Genomic DNA, 20,649 nt, shown 5'->3' with positions numbered 1-20,649 from the left:
GTTCCTCAGCAGATTTCCCTCCTGCTTCTGTGAAGCTGTGCTTCTGTAGTGATACCACGCGGGGGGTAGGGGGCATGTCGGTGCAAATTTATGCCTTCTGAGGAGAAAACCAGAAAACTGAGTGTGGTGTGATGTTTCCGTGCTTGTACAGCAGGGAGCTGCTCTTCAGTGGGGCTGAACAGCTCCAGCGCTGCTGCGGGTCCCTCCTGCTGGGTGACAGTTGTGCTGCTGCTTCTTGAAAGTAGTCTGCTGTTTTCTTTGCATAAATAGTTATCGCTTTGCAACTGATGTTTGCTTTGCACTGCAAGTTGAAATTTCAAATAGATGGATAACGTGACTTCCTAGGGCCGTATGCATATAAAGTAACTGAAAAGAATAATGCTATCAGAGGTCCTGCATTAATGAATGAATGGAGGGGAATGAATGGATTGTGAGATTCTCTAGGATGTCTCTGTGATTTCTGACATATCTAACGAGCCCCATAGGTGCAGCCAGAATTGAGCAGAACTGTTTTTATAAATAGAGCAAGCAGATTTGTTTGTAAAATATACTTCCTGTAAATGAAATTGGTGTTTACAGAGGTATCAAGTAACCAAAGTCACAGGAGTTATTGCTGCATCCTTCCCCTCCACACCCTCCCCGGGATTGATTACTGTATTGCAAGATAACCCTGTTGGAAAGCTTGGATTCAGCTTTGATTCTGGCCCAGGTTAGTTACTGAGAGTATTTATGGATTCTGTCAGCACCGTATTTGTAATATTAACATTTCAACTTGAGAGTGCAAATGTTGAGAATCAAATTAATTTTCCACTGGGAAACTGAAGGCAAAAGCCTTTCTAAAACACTTATTTTCCTACTTCATATGTGTTGGAAATGTCAGGAAATGCTGCTGGTTACACTTGAGCATAGTACCTGACAATATTAGAAGGTGAAACATGCAGCAATTTGATCTTTCCTTCTCTAAGTCTTTCAAAAATAATTAGCCTGCTTTTTATTTCTAATCTATTTCTTGCCTGAATAACTGTTTAGAAACTGCAGGTGCTTATTTTATGCACTGCAGTTCGAGCTTATTGACATCAAATCTTTATTTGTGGCAGAGCTCTATGGAGATGAGTGATATGCTTTGTTGTGTTCTGTAAATCTCAAATAACTGTGGAGGCCAGCAGAGTGATTTCAGGTTTGTGTCAGTCAGAGAAATGAATTGGTCAGATCCTTTGGGGAATGTCTGGGAGCAGCGTGTTGTGGTTTAACCCAGCAGGTAGGTAGCTCAGCACCACACTTTTGTTCATAAACATCCCACTCCACCCCCTAAATTCTAAGGAAGAATATATTATTGAGGCAGCACAGAGAGCCTCAACAATATATTCTCACTTAGAAAATTAATTGATAGAATTATACTTTGGAATATAAATAAGAATGTTAATTGTACACAGTTGATTTATAACATGTATTCTGCTGATTTGAGCTGGTGAAAGTAGGCACTGGGGAGTCATTCACCCTAATAGTTCCAAGAGACTAGGTAAAAATCTGTATTTGCTCTACAGTCTGCTTTATCTGATGTAGGACATGTGAGAGAATGCTGTTCTAGAGGGAAGGTGTGAAAATTACTTTTGGCTGTGTCAAGAGTGATGTGACAGATGTCAGATGTAGGTTAGTGCAGGGAAGTGAAGTTGTGCGAAGTTGGAATCTGATCCTACTGATCGGAGTCCCAGGTCTGTATGTTGATCAAAATATTGCTGTTTCTTTATTCTTCTCCCTTTCTTCTGTGCTAAACCCTGCTCTGCTTTGTATGGAGCTTTTCTTCTGCCATTCCAGCAGCCATGTTGGCAAACTGCTGGAAGCATGAGGAACTCTACAAATTGTGTGTGCGTATATGTGCTTTTATTCAGTTTTTGTATGGTCGATCAGCTGCTGCCAGTTGTGATTTCTGGGTTAGCTGAACCATAGGCAAGTACCTATTTCTTTTATCTAGCCCAAAGTTTGCTTCCTTGCTTATGCTCCAGTCTTCTCTAAGTAAACTGCAGTTTCTGAGCATTGCTGTTTGAATAGTTCTATTACTTTATTATAATGGAATGGCTTGTGTGCTAGCTGGGCTGTGGGGGATTTATCCCTAATCTAGAGCATGGTGGCTTTTTGTGTTGGATGACATGAATGCTGTCAGCAGGATGAAGAGAGCTGGAAGGTTGTTCAGTACCAAGGGTGGTAGATTTATTGCGTGATTGCATGTTTTTGTTACCATTGTATCTTTTATCTTTCACAAGGTACATTTCTTGAAAAAGTGACTTACAAAGGAAAGTCAGCATGTTGCATTGTGTTTCCTGATGCTGAATTCAAATTCCCTTTTTGATTTGTATGAATTATTATTTTTTAATTATTATTTTTTTTTAAGCAGAGATTTGGCTGTGGTTCTTTTTTAATTTATTTGACATTTGGCCATCTGGAGCTGCGCAGAGCTTTAGTCACACGTGTTAGCTGTGTTAAGTGAAGCAGTGTAGGATCTAGGGCTAGAATCAACCCCAGTGTAAGACCATAGAACGAGCAAAATCCTATTTGCTGAGCAGATCACCGTTTCACCTTATTTTCTCAGCTCTGAGGGAATTTGGTCTCCATATGCTTGGGGTATTTGGGGTAAATTGCTGACCAAATGAACAGAGAATGGTCAGATCATTTATTTTGTTTCTGAGTTAAAACAACTAATAAGCAGTTCTCTCTGGGTAATGCACTGCAGGACATTTCCTGCTGATGGCCCAGAGCTCCTGTCTGCACATCCTGTACTTCTATACTGTAGGGTGCATCTTATTCCCTAGAGACCTTCCCAAACTTAACATTGCTGCAGCTCTGTAGCTCTGTCCCAGCTTTTCCAGAAGGGATGGCTCTAAATGAGGAGGGTGAATACAGCTGTATTAGTTCCCTGTGTGACTTACTGCTTTCTTTTTGTACTGACTTTAGTTGCGCATTGAGTACAGTGAAAGGCATTGGATTCAATGGGTACACCCCCTTATATAACAGTACTTCTGCTTCTTTGAAAATGATGGATGCTGTCATCACCCTTCTGGGCAAAGGATGTTGACAGCAATTCCACAAACATTATTGGTGAGGATTTCCTCTTTCTATAATAGTGATGTCGAGCTTCCTTCTGGGTCACATTAACAGCCTATAACTGTTTTTGTACTTCCCATGAAGCCATTGATGGGCCCACACATCTCCAACTTCCATTATTTTCCCCTTTGAGTTATGAACCAGAATCCATTGGTATTAGTTATGTTTCAAGCACATCTCCATGTGGAGCACAATATTATTTTTGTGACACTTCCTCCATACTTAGCTGTTAGCCTTTTGATTGCTTTCTTGATGCAGATGTTTAGGGTAGTTAAGGATGGCTATGCCTGCTCTCATTTAGTCTTGGATTCTATTTTCCCTGCTGAAGACAGCTGCTCACAAACAGCTGTGTTTGTCCATTTTACAAAGCTTTGAGGATTAATGATTTTAATGCACCGTGCAGGAGAATGACTTTGTTAGATCGATGCTCTCTCATTTGGTGATCAAGCTCTTTAGTGCTTAAAGTGATTGCCCTTAGTGGTTTTCTGACTTTCCTGATGTATCAAGCCCAGAACTGCTCTTCTGGACAAGTATTTCTGTGCTGTAGATGAGCCCAGGGCTGAGCAGAGCAGCTGCCATATAATGAGGTGAGGAGCTGCAGCACAACTTCCCGTTGCAGCTGCCTTGAGAAATGATTAGGATCTGCAAAATCACCTCACCTGTATTTACAGGACTTTAAGATTTGGTACAGGAGAGATGGTAAGACGTGCAAATTATGGGAGATGAAGCATGGCGTAGCTCAAGTAAAGAACCACACAGTGAGAAACACATTTACACTGCTGCTAGTGTTAGTGAAAAACACTTGGTCTAGTTAGCAGGTATCTCCTGAGAGTTATCATAAAGTATGTTGCTCTGACAAAGTGGATCACAGAAAGCAGTGAGCTGTGGAATGGAAGTAATCAGAAACAGCAGTCATGGAATACATTTTGAGCCTGACTTCTCACCATTGTGGCCATCAGTTGCCACCTGTAAGTTAGTTTTTTTTTCCTTTGTATACAGAGCTTGGTGGGGTGTTGTGCCACCTGGTGAGTAGAAATGGCATCTGGTGGCATGAGGCAAATAAGGAGCTATTAGGCCTTGTCTGGCAATGCCTATGTTGGTCCAAACTCAGACTGGAGTCTGTGGTGTGAAGTGGGCTGCATCACTAGATTTTAGGGTTTTATTTCAGAAGCATTTATCACTTGGTTTTGTTCAGTTCCTAAGTGAGCCTAGAGACGTGATTTACTAAGTAGGTATGCATTTTTAAATAGTTGGGGCTTTTTGGCAAGTTGTTATTAGTGTGTTTAACAAGGTGCTGAATTCTGCAATTTGGAAGTTTCATGTCTGCTTTTTCCACTGTTGTCATTTAGACCTGGATCCAGTTTTGCCATACTCCTCTGCTAAGTACGGGCTAATTCAGGCTTTTCTCAGTGCAGCTTCTCTCTGACTGTGGGATTTCATGCTCTAGGTGCTGGCAGCTAACACTATCTACGATGGCAGATGCACATTATGCTATAGGAGAGGATATATAAGAAGGCTGTTATATTTAAGAGGCATAGAAAGCATGTGTGATAGCATAACCTAGTAGTACTATGTTGTTCTTTCCCTGTCATCTAGTCCAGCATTCTGAGCATGCCTCCCATTTCCTAATCCACAGTGGTGCTGTCTCATCTGTTCTAGAAGAATGTTAATGATATTTGGAATAGGGTTAAATAGGATTTAAGTGTCATGCAGATGTGGGCTAATCTTCTGCCTGGAGTAGTAGTCAGCCTTGTATGCAAACGCTCAAGTGCAAATAGGTACAAAAGTAAGTAGTTTTGAGTTACCAATACAAGTTCTTTTACACTTGCTTGGTAGTCAAGGAGTTCTCTAACACACTGTCTTGAAAAGGTGTAACAGATTTTTACCACTACCTTTTATGATGTGATCATAGGGAAGAAGAGGGAAGTGTTTGCTGTTGAACAGAGTAAGTTAAAAGAGAAAATCATTTTTTCCAGCTGTACTGTTTTAAAATTAAAATATCACTGGGAACATCTCACTTAATGTATTTTTACTCATACCCGCCCAGCCATCAATGGATATACCAGATCATGAACTTGGAGGGAAAAAAGAGCAGGTTAACTTACAAACAGGGGCTTGTGTCAAGGCTACATTAGGGAACAAAATAGAGCAGGTTTAAAGTTGTGTTTGGATGACCTTCAAATCCCATCTGTGGGATTCCTTTTAGCTTCAAGTTTCAAATGTCAGCTGCAAGATTAAATGCAAAGGCAGCGTGGAGCCTCTGACAGGCTGTTCTGGGTGAAGGACAGTTGTGCCCAGGGGTCCAGGCTCTTTGTCCTTTCTGCAGAGCCAAAAGGACTAATCTGATGCCAGAGAAGATCTAGGATGTGAAATCTGGATCCCAGAAGTATTTTTGTGCACCGCAGCTAGGACTGCTGCAAGCTGTCTGTCACCAGTGAGGTTTCTTGGCCAAGGGAGGATCGCTTCTTTATTTATTTATTTACTTATTTATTTATTTTTTTTTAACAATTTGGGCACTCACAGCAGCACCTGGCCAAAGGGCTCTTCAGGGGGATGACAAGAAGGGACAAATAATTCTCTAATAAAACAGGGAATAAAAAAAGTGCTTGGTGTAAGGGCATTATGCTAGCAAGAAGCTGTCAGAGAGTCAGAAGGTACTCGGAGAGAAGAGAATGAAGGCTGTTCCTTCATCATCAAAACTTTATTGCCTTAATATGCCTTTTCACCCCAGTCCACAAGCTGCTTTGTTTCCAGAGCATTGGGGCTTGCTTGCAGCATATAGTGGCTGGGGGCTGCTCCAGGAACACCTAGGTTCAAGAATGCCCTCTCTTTTCATTTCTTTTAGAAAAGAGAGAACTGTGTTGCTTCACTAGGAACTGTTCTCTGTGGGAGGAAATGGTATATCTTATGCGCTGGGTTGGTGCATTAATCAAGGGTGAAAATGGCAATGTCTTCATCAGATGAAAATAAAAACATTACAAATCCACTGTGATAATATATTGTTCCAGGCAGGTGTTTGGTTTATTTCCAGAAGAAAACATGCACGTAAGGCACTGCTATTGTTGAAGCAGAGCCTTAAGTCAGAGGCTTCTGGGTGATCCCTGAGTCCAGTAGAAACATCCTGAGCCTAACCTGTCTCCAAGAGGCCTTTAGCAGGACTGAGAGAACTAGGATTGTTCAGTGGGCTGAGAAGTCCATTCTGAAGTACTGTGAAAGCTTCAGGAGCTTTGATTGTTACCACTGATGTCATTCAGGCCTGATTCCCACTGGAAGTTCCTCTGTGTTAATTATGGTCATGAGAATGATAACTTGGCAAACGCAGCTGCAGCATTGCTGTTGAATCAGTTAATTAATCATCCAGGCTGGATTGGAGAGATGTTTCTTTGCTCTCGTTATAAACAGCTGTAGAGAGGTGGAAAGGTTTTGAGAAGGAAAGTCACTTATAAGCTGTTCCAGGGTGGAGGCAGTGGGTCCTAGTGTGCCATTTTTGTATGTTCATGTTTTTTTCCAAGATGGAAACGTGCAGTACATTGAAATCTGCAAAAGCAGCTCTTTGCTCCTTAGCACAGCTCTAATAAGAGCACTTTTTGGCTGATATTTATTCATCATTAACAACCTTTTATAGTTTCATAGGTGAGGGAGATGGATTGTATTAGGAATAAATTGAAGATATCACCATGGTTCTGTTTGGCAAATGTAGCATTTCTGGGATGGCTTTGGAGTTGGATTGATATTCTGATGACGCTGATCTCACTGCAGGGCTGTTAGTCTTTCATTAGTGCTGCTTGCTGGCCCTGTGCTTGGAACAGTGCAAACATGTGAAGTACACAGCTCGTAGGACTCCAGGGCAAAGCCTCAGCTGTAGGAACTCTGCCATTTAGGTGACCTCTGCCAGTTTCCCCACAATAATCTGGCCTTCTCTTTATCTGTTTCTGTTTATCATAACAAACATTCACACAATTGACTGAAGTGCAAGCTGTAGCATCTCACCGTTATTTCAGGTAAGTGTTGAAGCATGTGAGATCAAATGTATTTACGTTGCTGAACTGGGTCACTCCTTTTCTTTGTGAAATTTGATTCTGAATCTGCTTGGGAGCAGAAGGAACACTTTTCTAGCACTGTTATTTTGCTGTTAAGGCAGACAAAAGCCTCAAGCTGCTTTGTGTAATGTACCTCGCAGCTCCTCAGGTTGGCTTTTTCTCAAGCAAAAATAATTTACAGAAATGTCAGTGGAGGTGAGAAGTGATTATTTTGGAGCCAGTCAGTCAAACGAACTGCAATGAAAACATGTCCTTTGTATGTGATGACAGGAAGCAAAGATAAATATGATGGCATGCACATAGTGCTAAAGATGTCCTTCAATCTGCAATTAGATTATTTCCAGGTTGTTAATGAACCAATTTCCATGGCATTTTCACAGAGAGAGGAGAGCTGTGTTTTGTTGGGAGGGCACTGCAGAATTTGGTTTGTGTGCAGTGATTTCCTGTGTAGACTCATGGTTAAAATGATGCTCTACATTGTGTGACCTTAGGAACACAGCTAAGGCTAAAGCTGGAGGGACCTTCCTGCTATTACCTCTTGCTGTGCCATTTGCTCAATGAATTCCCCAAGGTGTACTTAATCATGTTACAGGTGACCAGTGTTTGAGGCAATGAATTATAATTAGAAGTGGCCTAGCATCTTGTAACTCAGAAGTAACTCAGTATTCATCTTTTTGCAGCTGCTTAGCTTTAGATGTGCCTTTCCTTGGAAACAGTAAGTGTCGGTGTTTTAAGGTGGACATAATCAGAGTCAAGATATTAAAAACAAATACAAGTTTCCAAAACACTCTCCTTTCCTTGACACTAATCATTTCAGACATGTGAAGGCTGTGGTTTCTTCAGCACTGCCTGGTTGTTGTTGTTTGCATTTAATTTAGGTCGCATGCAGTGAAGTTGTACTTTGACTGAAGTAAACCTGCCTGCTCTTGGCTGTGCTTTCTGTGTCCACAGGGATTTAGTCTGTGATTCATGAGGGAGCACATACTGGCAGATAAGAGCATGAAGGCACAGCATGCAGTTGCTGCACAGGCTGCTTCCTTTGGATCCATCAGGCCTCCTGGAGCCTGCGGCTGGAGTGCTCTGTGGTGCTCCTTTGCCTGAGCCTCTTTGGAGCCATCACTCAGGCCCAGAACTGATGCTGCTGGTTGTGTTTTTAATCCTAAGGTTGTTTTTATTCTTTCTTTCTTTTTCTCTCCCTTTCTCTTTAATCCCCTGCTGGCAATAGTGTAGTAGAGAGGATTGACTGTATAATCTTTTTCTTTTACTCCTGAGCCTTCTATCTTAAAATGGACTTTTGTTTTTGTCTTTACAGTACGCTTCGTTATGGTTTCTTGTGTTTCCCAGCATTAAAAGTCTGGAAGGTTATTGAACAGAGAAATATTTTTAGTCATGAAGCAGAAGACTGCTGACTTTAGAAAAGGTTGGGATTTTGGTCATCGGAAATACACTTAGGAAGAGTTTGTCTTGTAAGTTTAAGAACTTGTTACAGAGCACGGGGAAAGAACACTACTTGTTTGTTAGCATCAGAAGGTTTCATTTTGGAGGACAAGCAAAGTTCTTTGGGAATGTAATTTTAGCTGATTTGAGCATGTTAAGGGCTTTTATTTTCCCTGTTTTTGAAATAGCAGTGATTCCCTTTCATGTTAGTTCTGTGAGCCCACCTGTCTAAGGCAAGCATTAAGTTTGGCTTGCTTTTGTACTTACCGGAGCAGACAGGAATCCTCTGACAGATGACCAAGGTGGCATTGACTGTGCTTGATCTGAACAGTTGTTGAGGGATTAAAAGTAGCATTCATCCTGATAAATGTAAGACAAGGTGATAAGTTACCCTTTGTACGTACTTTTCTTGTATTGGTTGTAGGGAAGGCTTTCATGATGTAGCACAGAGGAGATGCTTATCTCCTGATGGGTAAGGTGAACCCCACTCTGAATGTTGCTTTGTGTTGCTAGAATTAGATGAACACAGGGAAACCCAGCAAGGCTGGCGGGAGGGATGGGCTCTGTGCCACACCTTGTGACCAGTCTGTGAGGACTTTCTAATCTTAAGGGACAGCAGAGGTATAAAGGTGGTAGGTTGGCAGGTGAATTGCAGAGTCCATCAGAGAATCAGAAACAAGTGTGGCTCATCAAATGGGTTGGCTGTGACGTGTATGTGTGTACATTTGAGATGTCAGAAACTGAATGGCCGACCCCGAATCCAGTTGATAAAATTCACTTTGCATGGCAGAGCCGTGGGTTCCTAGTTCCAGGTGAAGGATGAGCTGTTTTTAAGGGAGTGCTTTTACACAGAGCTGTGTGCTGGTGTTTGCCCCTTCTAGGAAGCCTGTGGAACAGATCTTAATATCGTTTTACAACCTGCCGTATAAAAAAGCATTTTAAATGGGCTTCCTTTATTCTGGTTACCCGGCTTCGGGGCCGCTGGAGCAGGGAAAACTGGCTGCGTGCGGAGGGCGGCGATGCGGCGCCCCCTGGCGGCGGGAGGTGGGAGCGGCTGCACCCCTATATCCCCCCATAACCTCATATGTCCCCCCATATCCCCCCCATATCCCCCCATATTCCCTCCATACCTCCCCCTAGCCCTTCATATACCGCCCATATCCCCCCATTGCCCCCATCTCCTCCATCTGTTCTCGTCGTTCTCGATGTAACACTGGAAAAAATGCTGCCACGTATCCACACGTACCTTCACCTTCATCTGAAGAGGTGTTGGGGCACAGTGTGGTTTTGATAAGCTTTAACCATAAAGATTGTGCATTTAGATCTGAAAGCCAGGTTGAGAATTGTTTGGATCATTGCTCTGTTTCGTATCCAGATCTGTGATGCATATGTTCTTGCATATTCTTCTGTTAAATCAAAGGTACGTTATATCATTAACTTTTATTTATTTTTTTTAACTAGATTTGGACTTGTGAAGCTAAATAGCTGCAGCTTTGTGGCTGTATTTCCACTGAAGTTAATCACCTCACTTTCATGCTGTTCTTGTGTGTAATCAGCTTACCCCTTGGGGCCAACAAATGCCTTCACAGCAGTTTATGTATAGCTACTGATTTGGTCGCCATTAGGGATCTCAGAACTCCTGAGACAAAGTTTGGCTTTCCTAGCTACATAATGGTTTTAATGAGGGAAGGGTGAAATGACTCAAAGCCACTGTCGCGCATTCCTGTGACCAAAGGAACTTGTACTTTGTAATTTGGCTTTTGGAATCTTCTGTAGTCACGTCTGCAATGGCCTAAACCTGGAGCAGGTAAGCTTTGGTCTTTTGTTTTGGCTTCAGATATCACAGAGGTGTAATTACACTGTGTGGCCTCGCAGAGTACCTTCATCCTTCACAATGATGTCTGTGGAATTACAGGCTTCACTTTTAAAAGAAACAGTAAGTTTTTCCAGCAAGAGTTTGCTTTTATTTCATGGTATGAGGAATTTAAGGCTCTGCAGATCTTTGCACCAGGCCTTACAAGTTCAGTCTGGTCTCAGTTTAGAGAATCAACATCTGAGACACTTATTCCAGAGTCATGCTCCTCCCTGACTCTCCCAACTCCTTTAATCACTTTCTGTTTCCCTCGGCAGCAGGGACAGTGTCCAGTCATTTTTCTACAGCATCTCTGTTTCTTCCTAGTTAACAGTGAAGTGCCAGAAGTGAGTAGCTTTTAGTTTTCCTGTCTGGTATCCTTAGCTCTTCCTCTCAGTTGTGGAATTGCATCTGCTTACAAAGGGAAGATTAAAGAAACTGCAGTGAATCTCAAATGAAACACTAACGTCCTCTTCTATCCCAATTAACCACCCTCAATACAGCCATACGGATGTGTGTGAGGGATCTCTGCTTTCTCAGTCTCATATGCTCTTTGTTAATGGTATCCATCGTGCTGCACTGCAGTGTTTCCATGTTTTCCTTTTTTGAGGAGGATGTAGATCCTGGTAGGTGGAGTACATATATTAGACAAGAAGTAGGTGAAAAATTGGTTGGTTTTTTTTTTGTTTGTTTGTTTGTTTTTATTTTCTTTTTTTTTTTTTTTTTAGTACATTGAATTATTTCTGCTTTGGCTTCATGAATCTCTGGCATTGGGAATGAAAATGTATTTATTCTCATGCCAGGTTATTTTCTGTAGTGCCAGGAGAGGAGGCAGTGAGTGCAAACTGGAATGCAGGAGGTTCCATCTGAACATCAAGGAGCACTTCTTTACTGTCCAGATGACCAAGCAGTGCCACAAATTGCCCAGAGGGATTGTGGAGTACTCCTCCTTGGAGATGTTCAGAAGCCATCTGGACGTGTTGGTGGGCAGCCTTCTTTATGTGTCTGTGCTTGAGCAGAGGATTTGTTGAAGGTGGCCTTCTGAGATCCCTTCCAACTTAGCCAATTTGTGATTCCTGAATACTACCTTGCATGGCCTGCACTGTGAGTGGACATGCCATGTCACAGCAAAGCTTTCATCACCTGACTGTGTATACCACAGTTAGTCATTGTTCCTGTGTTCCCTTCCATTCTCTGGACATCTCTCTCCTTTACCCCTTGAGCTGGGTGTTCATGTATGGAGATAAACTGAGATACCAGATAATGTCATATTGAAGCAAAAAGATGAGGCCACCTGCATCTCTGTTACTGTAGTGAGTTGTTTCTTTCTCCTTGTTATTTTCCTCTTTCCTTTTACTATTCTTTGGAGTAATAAAAGCATCTGGTCCCAAGCAAAGTCGTTCTCAGAATTTTAATTAATATTGTAAACAGTTCTCAGGTTTTATGTGCCTCTGTGTGCATCCTGTTTGTACTCCCTGTGGCAGAGAATAGTGTGAGAGGAATTGTTAAAATCACTTATGGTGCTTTATCTGTTGTTAGTGTAAGCTGGTGGCCTGCTGGGATCCTTCCTGCTTCTATACTCTCAGTTCCGTGTTATGAGAGAGAAACAGGCAATGTGTTTTTGGATCCCTCAGTTTGGCCAAATGCTCTGGCATGAGCAGCATCCCTTATCCCTGTCTTGCAGGCATTTAGCAGTAACTTGTTCCTTCATTCCTCTCAGCGGTGCAGTCTGGAAATCTCTGAGTGATCTGTTTTCCTGCCAGCATGCGATTGCAGTAGCAATAAGGGAGCAGATCCCTCCTTGTTTTGGGTGGGAAAACTTAAACTGCAAGACGGTTTCACAGCAATACGTTACATAATACGACACGAAGCAAAAGTAATTAATGTGGAGGTGGAAAAGATACCCTTACGTCTCAGTGCAAAGCCGGCTTGTCTTTCTGACAAAGATAGTTACCTCCTACCTCTACATGTCCGCGAGAGATCCTCTCAGAATCCCAAAGATGAGAGAAAATAACGTAAAAGTTGTTTTTAATCCTTCACAGAATCTGGCAGTGCTGACAGAAGCTTGATGCAACATCATTTTGACTGTTCAGTATATGGGAACAGTGAAGAAATAAACACGTAAGTGGGTGAAAAACAAACAGCCAAACACGTGGCCGCCTCCCCAAGGCTGTGGTATTCTACATTTGTCAACACTCCAGCCAGATTCTCATTTTGTTCTGCATTGGTGAAATGCTGCAGTGGCCTTGTGAAATAAGGAGTTTGCCCAGTGTGTCTGAAATCAGTGTATGAAACACAGGAGATCGTTGGACCGTCTAGCTTAATGTACTGCTGCATTACCACTGTTGCAGCAGCATATAACAAGGTGAAACTCCACTAAAGGTGTTCCCTGCCCAAGCAGTGATAGGACTTCTCAGTTTGCTCTGTTACACCCTTTCTTAATTGGCTTTTTGAAGTTATTTGTGAGTGCATGATAAGGAGAGAGAGAGTCTGGCTAACCCTCCTAACTGATGCTCATCTGACTTTGACAACGTATAATCATGGATAAAAATATGCTGTGCTTGGTTACATCCTAAAAATAGTCTTCACAATTCTTAGCAGCTGTTACTAGAAATAGTTTACTATTGCCTGGGAGGTACAGCAGAAGCCCCAAAAAATAAAGACTAGGTATTTATATATATTTCTTCTCAATTATTCAACATGACTTAAATATCTTTGTTCAGAGAAGAGTCTTCCAAGCATTTGCTTTTCTTAGACTGCTTACAGAGAGTGAAGGAAGCAATTGGTTTATTATCTTGGGCTCCTTGCTTCACCCTCTTTCTGTATTAAAATTATAAATGGTTTAGAAGAGATAGATAAAGACTGATTATTTTCTCTTAATAAATCAGGGCAATCAATGATATGAATTGGAAACCTGTAGGGGGAAGGGGATGAGTGGTTCAGCTTTGAAACTTGTTACAGCAGGCTTTTTTTGATATAGATTAATAACATGAAGAAAGAAATTGAACCATTGAAACTGATCTACCCTAATGCCTGCTTTTACTGGAATCACAGAATTATTGGTTCTGAAATACTGGACAGAAGGTGAGGGGATTATTTGGACATTGTAAGAGCGTTGTAGGATTGAAGAAAGTGAAGGAAGGTGCTGTGGCTGCATTTAGGGGTGTGTTGTTTTTGGTCAAGAGCCATGCTAGCACCCAGTTTTTAGATGCCTGTACTATGACAAGCCCTGCTTATGGCACCTCTCCTTCTAGGACTGTCCAGGTCTGAACTGCCATTAAGGTCAGCACAGTACTTTCTTTTTTTCCTTTATATCCTTTGGTTTTCTTTCTTTTTTATTAATTTTGAAGTTTTGCTTTTCGTTGTAAGAACTTTAAAGTCCACGAAAGCAACATGTTCTTGTTTTAATATTACTGTTATTAGATGTTTTTTGTTATTGTTCCCCCAGGACCAAATCAGTGCACATGTTTTGCAAATGTCTGCATGCATTTGATCTTATGATGCATCTTTTAAAATGTGGTATTCACCTGTACATGTGTGTCTTCTGAATGTGAACAGAGTGAGAACAGATGATGGTAAGCGTGCTAATCACCTTACCTTTGGGCTGCTCTGAAGGAGTAGCACTAATCTTGTTACCACCTGCAGACTGCACTGACCTTCTGCCTGTGGAAAAGATGTTTCTGTTCGCAGAACATAGATGTGGGCTGGACCTGTGTGGCATACTTTGCATCATGATCCAAGTGCTTGAATCGTGTTGCTGTGTATTGTGAAATCCCTGCTGTACAGCTCTCTGTGGGCAGCTGCGTTTGCCCAGTGATTCCTGTTTGTGATGGAACTCTTAGATTGATGGCACTGCATGGAAACAGGATGCACGGGAGCTAAGTATATTAAATGAAGGCTTGTCTGCCTCCTGGCACTTGCAGATGGTCTGAAATGCACGTTGGCAGTCAGCGAATTCCTCAGTCCCTTCCTATGACTCTTGTTTTTCAGAGCAGAGGGGTAGATACCTTCCAATTATGCAAAACCTTTAGCATGCATCTCCTTGGTTTGTAAACCCTCCTTACATGATTGAAATGGGTTGTGGGAAGGCTAGAAGGATAGGTATTTTCCTGTGTTAGCATTGCTTATAATTCCAGAACTAATTGGGAAAGCACAGACGACAACATTTATTTATTTAAAAAGGACAAACTAATGGAACCATTCATATTTTTCATTGTTTCTTTAAAACCTACCTTCCCCTTAGAGTTCTGTCTTTGAAATGTTCTTTGTCTTCTTGTATATGAAAAGAAAATGCACTATAGAAAATGAATTGCATTGGACTTCATGTCGTGCGCTGCCTGCACAGCAGGCATTGCAATGAAAGTCAACATCTCTCATTGCCTTCATACAGTAAGTATCATTTAAGAGTTTTCCATGTAGGGATTCTAAACTAACACATGCCATCAAGTGAAAATCAACTGTGAGCTTAGGAAAAGAAAATACTAAGTGTATTTCAGTGAGTTATACATTTTCCTAGAGGATAAATCTTGATGAAATTATGTTGTGTGAAACTCTTCTGTTCCTTTTAGCTGCTGCCATTGGATGCAAACTACTCAATGGTAAGTAGTGAACATGTTTATGGTTAGTAGTTTGCATCCTATGCCAAACAACTGGTGTGGCTAATACTAGAGCTGAGATGAACAGGCTTGGAAACGCAGACTTACCTTCGATTTTGGAAGTAGCTTTTATGAATCCAAGAGATGTAGAAATACAGACTGGTCACGTAATCAAGATTTTCATGATCTGTTAATTGTCAGTTAATGGAAGACGGGTTAATTTTTGTTTGTTTGTTTTGGAACTGTTTCTGATGCGGTTATTTCTGTATGCTCTTCATTCCTCTTCTCCTAACGCTATGCAGTATTCTGCTTTGTTATCTATTTATATTCCTACTCAAATGCGGCCTATATACATTAATAATTAATGTTCAATTGATTGCCTAGTCCAGAAAAAGCTGCTTTTAGTGGTAGGTGATGTCAAAAAGGCAACTTCACTGCTGGCAAAATATTTACAAGATTTGGGGCATTGTTGAAATGATGAGGTAAATTTGTAGTGCTCTCCAGAATTCATTTGACCAAAGAAGTATAAATGTTATATCTGCTATTCATATTGATTTTCAGTGCACTTTGTTTCTAACTCTGTGGCAGAGCTGAAGCTTTTTGAGAGCTGGATCCATGGAAGGTATGCCTCCCTACAAAGAGCTGCAATATCAAACTGGATTTCTTACCTAAAGTATGTTAGATAATCCATAACGTTATCTGTTCCTATTTAAAAATGTAATGCAATTCTATTGTTTTTTCTTCAATCCTCAGTGCTTTATTTTGCATTCAAATGGGAGTGAGGAGATTACCTTCTTTAGTTCTGCTGCCACATGCAAGTGAAAAGCATTTTGTTTACCAGTTAAAAAGGGATTTGGTGACAGGCAGGCTGCCTCAGCCAGGTAGCAGGTGACAGATTTACTAAGGAGCAATATAATATTTCTTATAATTATTATTTTTTTAATTAGAAAACCCTTGCATTGCTTATGTACTATGATTTTTGCTTCTAAGTAATCCAAGTTATAAGTGAAAGAGGTGTAAACTTTTCTGGTCCCTTGCAGCGTGGGCTCTTCAGCTGTAGAAAACATAGAGCAGAAAATATTTCCTCTTTTAAAGACAGTAAACTTCACCCTGGCAATTATTTATTTATTTATTTATTTATTTATTTTGCTGCTGTAATGTGTTCAAAAGCCTGAGAGTTGTGAAAGTTGTGGGTTTAGTTAATTGCCTCTTTGTTTTGAAAGCTCTACTGAATGCACTATGGGAATCAAGCAGAAAGAGCAGGCGGCAATGCTGATATATGGTTAAATTTTGGGAGGACACAGAAGAAGACAGGGTAAAGACTTACTGCTCATATCAGAGAATCAGTGTGCTAAATAGGCAAAGGGATGGGGTCAGCTAAGGAACTGATAACCAGAAGGGTTTAGAATATTCCCCTGCCTCTTGGCTGTCTGATTAAATTAGGTAGATACTGCTTGTGTGGCTTTGTGTCTGTAGTGCCTAATGTTATTTTATCATGTCTAGAAAATGCACCTGATGGGTGAAGATGTATAGGTTTAATGCCAGATTGACGAGACTTTTCTTTCTGATGTTAGAGTTCCCTTGCTGTTGCCCCATGGAGTTCCCAGCATGCCTGCAACAGGGAGGAGGATTAGGTGGCTGTCAGCATCATTTTCCTTCATTTCAGAGCAGCTGACTTGTCATTGGGAATGACTCTGTCTTCTCTGTCTTATTTCAGAAATTTAAATAATTGGGGGCTTTTAATTAAAAGAAATGAACTTTGCTTTAATCCATCTCTAGTGAAGCAGAGAGCTGCTATCAAGTGTCTGTATAATAATACAGCATGGGACTGAGAAAATGTGTGAGCCTCTGCGTTTTCTCTGAAGCTTCTGAGGTATTTTGCAGGATTTAAATTTTAATATTGAAAGCTGCTTTGAGCAAATTAGGGTACTGTGTGTGTTGGAGACTGCAGTGACGGTACTGTATGAATGTGTTAAGGCTGTAGGGAAGAAAGAAGCATTTTACAAATGAAAAGCTGGGTTACTAAAGAGCTTAAGTGAATGTTTTCAGGTAATATTTTGGTCCTTGTGTGTGGGTTTGGTTTTTTTTTTTGCCTTGAATTTTGAAATGGAGTGTACGCAGTTCTCTCTGCTACGTTTCTTTAGGATATCTGCTCATCGGGGGCGTCACTGTTTTGGGGCACCCACTTCAACTAGTTAGAATTGGATTTTTAGGAGGTGGCAAACAGACTGGATTTCTGCTGAAAATACAAACAGACTGAAATTCTGCTAGAAGAGCATTCCTGCAAATTTTGCTTTTCATTTCTCTTGGCATCCACACCTTATACTGCCTGTTTTAAACAGCATCAGGGATGGCCCTGGAAGTATGGTTATGGTGTTATATTTGGCATTATATCAAAAGTATCTAAAGATGGAAGCATACCTGTGGATGAGACTGCTTACCAGCATTGCTTGAAGACTTGCTAAGTGAGGCAGAACCAAGAGCAACATCACATATATTTTCCCTGTGCAGATATACCTGGCAGTTTCTCTTTCCTGCCCATGAAGGTGTAAGTACATATGAAATAGGTGATGTCAGCGATGCTTAGAGTAGCTTTTAGAATTTGAGACTTACTAGGAGGTTACTGATACAACACAGGAAATAAAATAGCGTTTTCTCTCGAGGGCCTCATCATGACAAGCAGTTTCCCCCGGCTTGCTTCTTTCCTTCCTTGTTTAGTGTTTTCAAGAGCAGAAAGTTACCATAAAGTACTCAAGTACCAAAGCCAGTCAGGCTGGAAGCAGCACTTCTAATAAGTGTCTGTCTGCCCATTGACAAGAGTGGAAATATAATAGGATAATGAACAGGCATGTGATGGAGGAAGGAAGACATAAAATTCACTGTACAACATAGAATATGTTACTTTGGGCTTTTTGCTTTGAACTCTCACCTAGAAATCGCTCTGAGTAAGGGAAGTGATGAATGCTTGGCTTATCAATGACATGAACCTAAAGTATTTTTTGGGTAAATTGACTTTCAGAATTTAAAAGATACATCTCTTCTGTTCTCTGTGGATCTCTGTTACTGTGGCTCTCATTACCACCCTGCTGCTTATGCAGGTTTTGCAATATAAAGCAGTGGCAGGCTCGACTCATTCTTGAGTAGCTTGGGCAGAGGAGGCGAGGGATGGCTGCCTGCTCTTCCATGGGGCTGCAGTCCTCTGCCTGTGTCAAGGCTGAGCTGGCGTTGCAGGGAGCTCACTGGGATGATGCTGTTTGATACCTACAAAATCTGATTGCATTGAAATTCCTGAAACCTGTATCAGCGTAACCATAATAACCATATCAGCATAAACAAAAATTAATCCCAGATCAAATTCTACTGAGGTGGTTATTAATTCTACTGAGGTAGTTATTACATTTCCCTAATCCATGTATAGCTGCTTGCCTTATTTTTAATTGCATCACTGAATAGCTCTCTTTAAAGATATGAGAGGTCCTGGTTACTCAGTTATGGTGCTTCTCAGATCTTGTGTCAGTGTGTCATGAAATTGTTGCAGTCTGTACAAGAAACAGCTTCTAGTCTTAAGCATTATAGGTAGAATGCTCAGTGAAGTGATGGGTCACTGTTTCTCTTGCTTCCTTTCATCTCTGTATTTCCTCCCTGGTCTATCTTCAGGTGCATTTGATCTGGAATGGAATAGGGATATCTACGTGTTTCTGAGAGTAAAGATTATCTGCTTTTTATTCTGTGCAAAATGCGGCTGGATGGTGAAACAGAGACCATTGAGCGGTTGCATAGCAAGGAGAAAAACTTGTTCATAGTTAAAAGAGATTATTTCAATCATATCAGGAAGTTCTCAGGCTTCAGACAATCTGCTGTGCTCTTGGGGTATAGTTTTACCCTGAAGCTGTGCTCTCTTGCCACTGTGCTTGGCATCAGTTTGCAAATCTTATTCTGTGAGTGTGAAACTCCGACCACTTGCTGGAATGGGAGTTTTACATGTCATGGCTTTGTATTGGCCAACTTCGTAGTCCAGTGAGGGTTGTAATGTTCTTTGGATTCTTTAGGACAAATGTTGCTACATGTGTGATTTAGCATGGATGGCTGACATACATTCTGTAGTGCCCAACAAGTTAGGTTTGTTCCTCCATCTTCAGTGTGAAGGTTATATATGATCTTGCAAAAAACCTACAAGTGAAAGACTTCAAAGAACTCTGAAGGATTTCGAGGTTTTTGTCAGCTTCAGTGTTAGACCTAACATAAGTAAAACTGACTTCTGTTTTCTAGTACACATTCATTTTAACCTGTGAGAGAGAAGTGATGTGATTCCTCAAAAGGCTTCCAACAAAGGTGAGTCTTAAGCTCACACATCTTGGGTGCTTCTACAGGCTGTTAGTTACGCTTTCCTTAATGCTCACTTGAGTTTCACTCTTGCTTCCTTTCCCCTCAGAGCTACGTGCTGATAATACAGACACTCATACATCAACACGTAGCAAATGAATGCTAGAAACAGAATCTCAGCTCCTCATGCTTAAATACACGTACACTCAGGCATGCATACATACTTGCAAACCCATGATAATTTAAGAAGATGGCAACATAGGGACAAATTCTTCTGTGTCTATACCATTGCAAGACAACAACTGATGAAACAACTGTGTTTCTGGAGTCCCAAGGTTTACATTCATCTCAATTTCAAAGTAACTGATGAAGCCTTCATTTAACATGTAAACACTGTGCAGGTTTTCTCTAGGAAGTCAGTATCATGGTAATTTGGTCAGTGGAATGCTACTCAACTTCTTCAGAGCTCACTGCTTTACAGATATGGAGGGCATAAATACAAATGAACTGTTGTCCTGTGTCTGCTTGGCACATACAAGAAAGCTACTCTCTCAATTAACTATAGGCAAATAGGTTGTCTGACTAATGCTGTTCTTCTAGTGATGCTGCGTGAGAGTAGAAGGTGACTTTTATCGTGCTTCTAGGGAAGATGTGGTATTTGAGAAAGAAGTGAATTCTATAGCAGCGTTTTCTGGAAAATATTGGGAAGACACTTTGGCAGGCAGAGTGAATTTCTTCTCAGCTTGTTTTGCCTCCCCCCGTCTACTTGACTTCCTTGCATTGTCAGCTGGTGCAAGGGTGTTGGTTGTAGGAAATGGGTCATAAAACTTTTAACGAAAGTTTATTGGGAAATGACAAGAGTTATAAATCTGTCAAAACAAGTTATTCTTGTCCCCAAATGAGGTAGCAGCCAACCCTGTATTCAGTGACAGCTGCCCAATCCTTGAGCCTGTTTCCAGCTCTGAAGAGAACTTCTGTAAAACGCAAGTTGCTTTGGTTCATTTGCTTTGAGCTCCTTTTGTAGTCTCTGGGTATGGTACTATATAACTTGAGGAGAAGCTGAGAGCTGTCAAGAGCAGCTCAGATCACAGTTGGCATCATCCACAGCATTCGCCTGTGACTGCCTTTGGAGTGAAGCCTGACAGATGCATCATTTTCTATTCTGTCTTTTCTGATGTGATGGCATGGGACCCTGTCACTGCTGACACCATCTGTTGATTGTCCCTCACTGACCTCCAACTGTAACTTAACTTTTGAGGAGACTGAGGATGAGAGAAAGGCTGTGCCTGACTATTGCTGGAGT

The 20,649-nt window shown here is 41.3% G+C and overlaps 1 protein-coding gene across 6 annotated transcripts in view; it reads left to right on the top strand.

The window, feature by feature from the left end:
• The window catches only part of ABLIM1 (actin binding LIM protein 1), a 166,041-nt gene that overhangs the window by 9,543 nt on the left and 135,849 nt on the right, over window positions 1–20,649 (top strand). The window lies entirely within an intron of this gene.

The sequence above is a fragment of the Coturnix japonica genome, chromosome 8, assembly GCF_054131305.1.
Source record: "Coturnix japonica strain WE chromosome 8, WE-NBRP24, whole genome shotgun sequence".
Taxonomy (NCBI): domain Eukaryota; kingdom Metazoa; phylum Chordata; class Aves; order Galliformes; family Phasianidae; genus Coturnix; species Coturnix japonica.
This window is presented reverse-complemented; position numbering and strand designations above follow the sequence as displayed.